Genomic DNA, 9,048 nt, shown 5'->3' on the forward strand with positions numbered 1-9,048 from the left:
TTATTAAAGCATGTTTGGTTGATCTTGGGTGTTAGTACTATATTTGGTAGTATACATGTTTGGACTTAGTTTGGAAATGCTTTACTAAGCATGATCTTTTACTTGAGTAATGAGTTTGACACCAAAAATAGTATGAGATGAGTATAAAGTGCTGAATGAATCTAGTGTGAATAGTTACAGAGATACATTTGAGAGATTTTCAAGTATAGAAATTGTAAATAATGTTTTTACTTTCCATGATCATGACCTTTTTGGGAGACCCATTTGGTATACATTTGAGAGATTTTGAAATATAGAGGTTGTAGCGGATTCTGGTGATGCCTACCTTAGAAAAGACAAAAGAATTAACTACTGAGGATCTGACCAAGATAGAAGGTTGGCACAATATTGATGACTAGGACCAGGTCTTCAGAGTGTCTGGGTGTGGATAGCGACTGCTCTCAAGACTTAGTTTATTTTTGTTATGTAAATATTTATTCTAAGTCCTATAGATTTTTTATTAACAACTTGTATATTATTATACTGTTTATATGTAAATTAAATTTAGTATCTGTATACTTATCTGTTTCAGTATAATGTAATTATTAAGTCACAATTTACTTTGTACATTTTAATTCCTTGGTTAATTTTGTAAATGAATTTATCTGCAGAAAAGTTTTAATTTCTTTTCAATTTTATACTATCTATTTTAATTGAAAGTTATTTTATGTCCTCCAAAACTATACAAATTATAATGAATTTGAAAAGTTAAAATTTAGGGTGTTACACTACTCCCATTATCCAAATCATTTTTAAAGAACACAACATGATCATATTCGATGACTTAAGTGAAGTGTGAAGGGCAATAAAATATGTAGTCTTGAGAATCCATTCAATAGCCAATGAAGAAACCACTAATTTTCTTTGGATTAAGCTTCTTCATTTTAGGATTATAAGATCTCATATCTCTGCCTTATAGCCCTACACATGAAAATGCTTCAAATTTACCTTTCTTCTAGTCATAAGTTCATAAAGAGTTTTTATATAGATTTGCTAGGTATTTAATGAAACAATCTCCCAAAAAAAGTATGATGATAAAGAATAGCTTATCATGCATCTTACCATATATAGAAACGTGTGATTTCATCTTTATATCACTCCATTTTGCAATACTAAACATAATATAATAAGCTTTAATATCACAATCCTCAAGAAATCTGCCAAAGGATCCTAGATTTCTACTAAATTCATCATACATGACATAATATTTTCCTTCCTATCAAACTTCACACTCTTGATCTTCTTACTTGTTTTTAACTCAATGGTAGCTTTAAAAGATTTAAAGGCATTCAAGGCGCTACATTTTCCTACCAAATCCTGGAGAAGTCATCTATTAAGGTAATAAAGTATTTGTATCCACTCATGACAATAAACAATTACTAAACTCACTAGATGACATTAATCTCTCGTAAGTATTAAAAGGTCAAATAGTCCAACTAATCATAAATTATTTTTAATAAAGCCTAATAATAATATATTAATCAATTAATCATGTAAAAAATTAATAACTAATATCATAATTGATATTAATAATTTAAATACACATATTTATAAATTCATTTTGTGCAAATGATGTGTTATCATTCCATAAAAAAATTTCGTTGCACTCTTCTTTATCCTTTTAATCAATAAAAATTTTTATTTAATTTTTAAATTATAAAATGGTAATTGAATTGGTGGAGTTATTGAGATCTTTATCAAATTTATTAATGTGCTTCAATCAATAAAGTAATTTTTTTTAAATCTTTTCAATGCTTTCAAATTGCATTTCCTAAAGTATTTTGTTTGGATTTAACATACCCGTAGATATATTTTATAATAAATGAAAAAATTGTGAAATAATATATATGGTAAAGGTCAAAGATAAAAGCAAATACTACTTCATATTTGTTACCTGTAGATCTAAGAAGCAACAAGGACAAGAACAAACGAAATAGAAGTTTTTTTGTTGTTGTTAGTAAGTACAATTATTTAATATACACTTCTTGTTTGATAATTTTACATTTCTCAACTTGTCTGTCTTCTATTATTTCTTTCTACGTTGATTTCCTCTTTTTCCATATTCTTGTTTCTAATAAGAACGGCACATTCTTGCCCAAAAATATTAAAATGAAATATTTGGTCAGTATTTTTATCAATAAAAAATTTAAACCTATTCCAAGGTTTAAAACATAAATTACGAATTAAAATTAATTTAATTTTTAAAATATAAATATATTCTTTTTTTTTTACCATATGTATTTTACACTAAAAGCATTATTGGTATAATCACTATAGATAGCAAAGTTCTTTCTGAAGACTTCAAATATTTAACTGTTATATTCATTAGTTATAACAACTCTCTACCAATTAATTTACGTGAAATATAAATATATTCAAAGATAATGTCTAATACTTATATGATAATAAAATAGAATAATTGATATGAATTTAATATGTTTGTAATTTTATTAAATTTAATTTAATTTAAATATAAGAATTAAAAGTAAAATCAAAACACATGTATTACAATAATTTAGATTAACTATTTAATACTACTAATTAGATAACATCCAATTTGTTGAAAACCTAAAACGCGCACATTGGCTAAGCTAAGCTTTGATGTTTTGTTTTTTTAATAGAAATTTTTTTCTATTTTAAATAATGTTATTATTTTTTTAATTTATATATCTTTATTTTTAAAAATTTTTTATATACAAAATAAGAAGTATTTAATATAAATATTTACATTACTTAAAATAAAAGAATGCAGGTATAAAGATGTTTATATTTATATCATAAAAAATAACTATTTACATCGTGTATATATATATAGTTATTTTATAAAATTAGTATAAAAAAATTATTTTTTGATAAAATAGACTACAAAAATATTAATTTTAATTTTTTAATAGAAAAAATTATTTACTATTTTTATATCATTAAATTAGATTGATATAATTTAATCATTTATTTTATATAAATAATATAAATACGCTTTCGATATGTAAAACTATTTTTTATATATTAAAAATGTATTTATATATGAAACACATAAAAGATATTTATATTTTACACAATTTTTTTTATACAAATTTATATTAATATATAAACTATAAATTTAAAATTATGTAATAGACATATATTAAAAAATTTATAATTAACTATTATTACGATATTTTTATAATTTATTGACATTGATTAAATTTTAATTTATTTATAATATTTTTTAGTATGGTAGACGGCCACAAATATATATATATATATATATATATATATATATATATATAATTGGTTAATGTTAATTGCACAATAAAATAAAATAATATTAATAATATAACATATTATTGTTTTTTCAAAACAAATATTTTCTAATAAAATTAAAGTCTATTATTTAATTAGAAAATAAGTATATTATTTGTGATGATTTTTTGAAAAAAATAAAAAATTAAACACAAAATAATTTCTTGGTATACTCCTTAGTAAATGAGGTGGTAAAAAGGAAGAATAAAACTAAAAGTCATATATATATATATATATATATATATATATATATATCCAGTCAGAAAACTTAATTTTAGTCATTTAAAAGTTGTCAGTTATATTGGTTATACAAATAAAGAAACATAAGTTTGCAAGTTGTACAATCTAGAAATCGAATAAATAATCCTTAGTCAAAATGTTACTTTTGATGAAGTTGCAGAATAGAACTAATGAACAAAAGAAAAAGAGTGTTAGTTATACAAATAAATACGAATAAAAAACTAAATGATAAAGCATATGGAAAACCAAGTATTATAATCTAGATGAATCAGCGTGAGATTCACCATCCACTTCTTTATATACCACTATTTATTTAAAATAAATAAATAAAAGTCCAATTCCAACTATATTCTTTTATAAAACATTAAAATTAAATGTAAAAAGTTGTACAACTTTCTATTTTACTTAAAAAACAAAAATTATATAAAAAATATCAACTTATCATTTTTTAAAGTTTTTATTATACAAACATAATCATTTATCACAAATAGGACTTTTTTTTTAATTAAAAAAGTAAACATAATAATGTATAACATATACGACTTCGTCTATTCGTGTTAAAAAAAGTTAAAATTACACCAATCTTGTAAACTTGAACGAAAATTTTAGTGATTCTGCCAAACAAATCACAATATTTAAAGGCATAACTACTGGTACATCACGGCCACATATCCCTTATCTTCAACTAATCTCATTCAAAGACAAATTGCTATGGAAATGGAAGCTCAATCCCCCAACCAACTCAACGTCATTTTTGTTCCATATCCAATTCCAGGCCATATGAACCCCGTTTTAGACACAGCAATGCTATTTGCCAAACATGGTGTTAGTGTTACCATCATCACAACCCAGATAATCCTTTAACATTCCAAAAAGCCACAAACAGTGACATCAATTGTGGATACTCCATCAAAACTCAACTGGTTCCATTCCCTGCAGCGCAAGTTGGCCTCCCTGACGGGGTTGAAAACATCAAAGATGGTACTTCTCCATAAATTCTGCGTAAAATTTGTATGGGAATATATGTGCTCAAAAATCAAATTAAGCTTCTGATCCTTGATCTATGTTGCATGAATACGGGTACGGTACCAATATCAGTAACATGATACGGCATTTTTTTTAAAATTAAGGTACGGGTATATCAATTAAAAAAATATAAAAAATTATATATAAAATAAAGGCACACAAATTTTAACATATCATATATTATATAACATAAAAGAGACATATATTTGTCCACAAAGATAAAAAAATATCTCACAATACAAATTACAATACTTAAATTGTTTAATATGACATGACAATACTAAAACATAATTGAAAAAAATTAAACTCTAATAGTGTCAATCTCATTATTTCCTTCCCCACCATCAGTGAAAATAACTGCCTCTAAATTTAGTTCATCAAGAAAAAGACTAGTAACTTCAAGAATCCCAACACCTTCAATTGAATCTCATTCATCTCCACCAATATCCCACATTCTAGTCTCACCCTTAGAATAATTCTTACTTTTTCTTGAGAGCAGACGAAGATTTGTGTGTACAAATACTAAATTTTCAACTCTTTTAGGATTAAGCCTATTTCTTTGCAAAGAGTGGATAAAGGAATATATGCTCCAATTTCTTTCACAAAAGGAAGAAGAGCATGGTTGTGAAAGAAGCTTCAAGGCAATGGACTGAAGTTTGGGAATTGCAGCTCCATACATAACCTACCATTCTTTTGGTTTTAAGTGCTACCTATCTTGCAAAGAATCAAATTGGCCAAGCTCTTCAGAAGCACTTAAAGATTTAACAAACTCAGTAGTTGCCTCTAACCTTTCCTTTGAATCTGGAAAGTAACTTCTTAGGCACTTATTTCCTTCTATGCAAACCTCATTATCCTTATGTTGTGATAAGCCAACTCCTTACCCTCTTGTTGATATATTGCTAACTTCACTTGCTTAATCATATAATCCTATTTCTCATAAACTAAGTGAAGACTTGGCTTATCAGTGTCACAACAACAAAGCATATCATAAATTGGCTTTGTAAAACTTAGAACATAATCAACTTTATTCCACCAACTATCATTTAAAATTGTTTCTTTCACAACTGCAACCTTCTCAACATCATCCTCCTTATAGTGAGACCATTTTTCACTAATAACCATAGATTGGAGACTATGCCTAATTCACTAATAACCATAGATTGGAGACTATGCCTAATAGTTCTCAATCTTTTAAACATAATAATGGTTGAGGCAAATCTAGTCTCAGTAATTGCAAGTAGCTTCAAATGCACAAATTGATTAAACATGGCTAGCCTCATAGAATGATTCATTATAAAATTTCTAATAAAATAAGCATCATCAGCAACATTACAAATCTAACTATACTCACCATAAACAACCTCATTAGTTGGTGTATTTTTTGGTGCACAAAAGTTTTTAAGGGCAAGATTTAAAGTGTGTACAACACATGGTGTCTAAAAAATATGATGATGGATAGATTCAACAATTGATCCAGCTGCCTTGCAAACAAGAGCATTATTAGTAATGACTTGAACAACATTTTGTGGTCTAACCTCATCAATTGTAGACAAAATTAAATTAGCAATGTAATGTTTGTCCTTATATTCACCAGAACCATCAATAGCTTTCAAGAACATAGGTCCAAGTCTAAAGCTGTCATAAAGTTGATCAATAGCCTTCTTTGTGCATCAATCCAACCATCAGTTACTATACTTATACCCCTTTTTTTGGCCAAGTATCTTTTATAGGTTGAAGTAACTTAAAAGGTGAGCCTTTTCTCTTTTCAACATACTAGTCCTTATAGCATTATAAGGAGAAAGAAATCCTGAAATAGAAGTGTTTGTAGCATATGTGAATGCACTAATAAAATAAGGATTTCTTGCAATATTGAATGGTAAACCTGCAAAATAAAACATTCTGGCTATTTCACATGATAAATGGTCTCTTCCTTTTTATTAGATGCCCTTCCTAATGGACTTTCAGTTCCTTTTCTTCTCTTGCTCCCATCAGCTATAGGGGGTTTGAACTTGTAGTTCCAACGGGCAAAGAAACTTCCACAAATTTTGATTTTTTACTAGCCTCTCTTTCAAGTTGTTTCATCTCTTGTAAATATTCATATGTGACAGATAAACAAGTAGCTATCCCATGTCCCCTTTCTTTCAATAAATGAGATTTCACTCTAAAATAAGAACCCTTGTAGGTTCCTTGACAAAAGTTGCAACACCAACTTGCATTTCCTTTACCATTTTTTTTACTTTGTAGCAAAGTTACATCACCCAAAAGAGGATTTTCACCCTCAACTAATCCCAAGGAAAATTTACTGGTCAAGGATGTCTTAGAACCACTACCAGACCCACTACTAGAATATTGTGATTGCATCTGTTAAAAAATAAATTAATAAACTTGAATCACTAATTTATTTTAATTCAGATTAAGTTTAGTGTTCCTAAAATGCACATGAGATTAATCACATATTTAAAATTTACCATGGAGCAGAGATGAATCACAGTTGAGGATTGAAGTGAGGTGTGGGAGGTTGGGAGGCTGGATGGAGTTTTGCATAGGTTAGAGTGGAGGCTGAACAAAGGTGGTGTGTGCAGGTTGGAAGTTGTTGGATGCTGGATGCCGCTGCCGCTACTGGACACTGGATGTGAACGCTGGATACTGTCGCCGCTACTAGGCGCTGGACGCTAAACGTTGGCCGCTGCAGTTGCAACTGCTGGATGTTGTACGTTGGATGCTGGATTGAAGAATTGCTGCAAGTTGAGGATGATCGAGGTGGTTGAGGTTGGAAGATTGATGGAGTTTTGCAGAAGTTAGGAAGCACAGGTTGAAGCTGAAATGTGGAGGGTGAGCTGCGGAAATGTTGGGAGAAAGTCGGGTTGATTCTGGGCCCAAAATAAAACCTAACTTTTTCAAAAATTTTCCTTTCCCGTACCCATTAACGCACCCCACATACACACCGACGTACCAATTTTTTTGTTTGCAAAATTTTTTGGGTACGTACATGTACCCATACCCAGTATGTACCCGGTACCAGTACTTGGACGAAAATGGATTACTCGTGCTTCAGAGTCCTTAATCTGAAAGCGGATTGTCTAGTCACAGATATGACGTATCCTTGGACAATGGAATTGCTGCAAAACTAGGCATTTTAAGGTTACACTTTTACAGCTCAAGCTACTTCTCCAGTTGTACCGCTCATTTAATCAAGAAGCACATGCCTCATGAGAAGTTAGTTTTTGATACCGCAAAGTTTACAATTCCTAGTTTGCCTCAAACCATAGAGATGACCACTCTCCAGCTAGCAGAATGGGTAAGAGCAAAGGGTGTTTTCTTCAACCCTTTTAATGAAGTGTATTAATCTGAGAGCAAAAGCTATGGGGCACTGTACAATAGTTTTCATGAACTTAAAAGTGACTTTGAGCAACTTCATAAGAGTACAATGAGGATCTCATGGAGTGTAGGGTCAGTTTCAGCCTGGGTTAACAAGCATAAGGATAAGAAGACCAGTGGGGAACACAAGAAGGATGTTGCACAAGAGTTTGGGTGGTTGAATTAGCTTAACTCTAAGTAAAATGAGTCTATACTTTATGAGTTTTGGAAGCCTAACTAGGCTCCCTCATGCTTAGATTGTTGAAATTTCTCATGGGCTTGAAAATTCTAGTCATAATTTCACGTGGATCATTAAGAAAAAAGATGGAGATGAGAATGAAGATAGTTTCCTGCAAGAGTTTGAGCAAAGGATGAAAGAGAGCAACAACAGTTTTATCATATGAAACTGGGCACCATAGCTATTGATATTAGACCACCCTGTCGTAGGAGGAATTGTGTCTCATTGTGGTTGGAACATTATTCTTGAAAGCTTGAATGCTAGATCACCAATGATCACATGGCCTATGTTTGCTAAGCAATTTTACAATGAGAAGTTGCTAGTTGATGTGTTGAAGATTAGAGTCTCACTGGGAGCCAAAGAAAACAAGCTTTGGATGAGTTTGGGTGACAAGGCATTGGTTACAAGGGAAGAGATAGCTAAGGCTGTCATGAGATCAAAGAAATGAGAAGGAGGGCTAGAATGCTTGGTGATGCTGCCAAGAGGACTATTGAGGAGGATAGATCCTCTTACTACAACTTGATGCAACTGTTAGAGGAGCTAAAGTCATTGAAGATATCAAGAGCCCTTGCAAAATCAAATTAAATAAGTGAAATGAAAGATTGATCTTAGTACTTTAGGAGGCGTTGATGAAGGTTTTAAATAAGAGGAAACACCACCCATGCATGTTTTTCTTTCAACTAAATTTAAGTTCATGTCGTTAACAATGTTTGCACTGTTCTGATTTGATATTAGATTATTTTAGTTCATACGGAGTCACTAGCATATGCTGAAGATTTTAAGCTATATATATATATAGAAAATCTTCTAATGAATAAAATGTTAATAGTCTATCTTGGTGTCTCAAGTAAAATATTACCTGGGTG

General features: G+C 29.7%; 1 pseudogene; it reads left to right on the forward strand.

Moving 5' to 3' along the window:
* The first annotated feature begins 4,278 nt into the window (after window positions 1–4,278).
* On the forward strand, window positions 4,279–8,767 carry LOC113850580 (annotated as a pseudogene).
* Window positions 8,768–9,048: the final 281 nt, after the last annotated feature.

This window comes from Abrus precatorius, unplaced genomic scaffold (assembly GCF_003935025.1).
Source record: "Abrus precatorius isolate BTA unplaced genomic scaffold, Abrus_2018 Scaffold9, whole genome shotgun sequence".
Lineage (NCBI taxonomy): Eukaryota > Viridiplantae > Streptophyta > Magnoliopsida > Fabales > Fabaceae > Abrus > Abrus precatorius.